Source organism: Acyrthosiphon pisum, chromosome A2 (genome assembly GCF_005508785.2).
Source record: "Acyrthosiphon pisum isolate AL4f chromosome A2, pea_aphid_22Mar2018_4r6ur, whole genome shotgun sequence".
In the NCBI taxonomy this organism is placed as follows: domain Eukaryota; kingdom Metazoa; phylum Arthropoda; class Insecta; order Hemiptera; family Aphididae; genus Acyrthosiphon; species Acyrthosiphon pisum.
Window position 1 is genome coordinate 89,142,801 of NC_042495.1, and position 1,798 is coordinate 89,144,598.

Below are 1,798 nucleotides of genomic sequence, written 5' to 3' on the forward strand. Positions count from 1 at the left end.
ATAATAATAATAATAATACCTAACATAATATTATTATGTATTGTCATTTTCGTCAAAAGTTTCACAAATCGATCGAAAAAAATTCTTTCAAATTTTATTGTATATAGAGCACCGCACTGACCCCGCGTATTGACGTATTTTACCTACATATATATATACACATAGCAATTATTGTCCGACTACGTGACCGGCAACGGACAAATCGAGCAAATATTTCGTATATATTTGGTTGATTCGTTCGTCACATATGCCTACACATATAGGTACTCACACACAGCCAGAGGTATTCCTTTGAAGTTTATTGGTATACGTACACCATCCGTTATAGCCGCTGCAAGCCAGGTCTGTACTATAACGATTTTTCGACCGTAACAATACGCGAGACTGTAGGACTTCGGACGGGGACCTAGCTTAATAAGAGTTTCAGTTCCTGTTTCCGGTGTCCGGCAGAATCAAATCTCCAAGGAAATTAAATATACAAATGCCTGCGCAGTATAATTTATATATATATATATGGCTCACCTACATTAAATATAATACATACTGGGACTAAGCGTATAGGATATACGGATGCGTGTGTAAGAAAATATTTGATATATAATATTATAATATGAAAACATATTCTAAATCAATACTTCTATATAACTACACTGCGTTGAGAAAAAGCCTACATTTTAATATAGTATTCGTCTTGTGTAAAATATTATTATACTATTGCCTGCAGCGTATCTTTACAGGAAATTCATACGTTTTAATAGTTCGTGTTATACCTATTATTTGAAACCGTGTTCGCGAAAAAAAAACACATATTAATCTGTTGCAGTTATATTGGATTGTATATTATAGTTCGTGAATGACTGCACGTACATTATTGTAATATACATCACAATCGTTTCGTTGAATTGGTACATACATGATAGTAGGTATGTGTTTGAGTTATATATTCAACTCAAATAAATCTAAAATATTACGCCTTTTGCTAATAAGTAATAAACATCAAAGTGTATTGATTTCAATTAAAAAAAACATTTTCAGATTTCAGACCACGAACAGACAAATTTCTTTATAATAATATATTGTATACCGCCGTCCGCCCTCTAATCCTTCTGTTGATTTCAAAAGTTGCACAAAAATGTTGCAATTTTTCATTTATTATATTTTAAAATTTATAATATATTGGTATGGTTTATAAGTTATAACCATGGTTTATAACTATTATTATTATAACCCGAGAATCGACTTAATGATGCATTATGGAGAAAAAATTGTTAAAAATCGTAAGAAGAAATCAAAAGTAATATCAAAATTTAAATTTTGTGTTAATGACCTACCTATTCAAAATTTTAATAGCTAAATATTCAAAATGTATACTGAAATAGAAAAAAAATTAAATCCATAACTTACATCAAAATAATAACCGTTTATAATTTTTTTATAAAAATAAATTTAAAATTAAACATTAGCCGATAGGTCTATAATATTGTTCATCTATAAGTAATAACTAATACTTCGTTTTTTTATAGGCCCCCGTTTCACAGCCACGCGTATAAATCACGAATATTATATTATTCTCGTGAACGTCAACATGTTTATCGTAGTTAACACAATACTATATAAAATATGTTTAATTTGTGTAGCATAAATATTTTTATCTTTTTTAATTTTTTAAATAATGTTCAATAAAATAATAATTTTATACACTCCCTGGAAATCAAATAATGCCACTGGATATTATTAATAAACATTATAGAATTATTAAAAAAAATACTGCAAAAAATTTTTGCCCCAGGTGAGGATC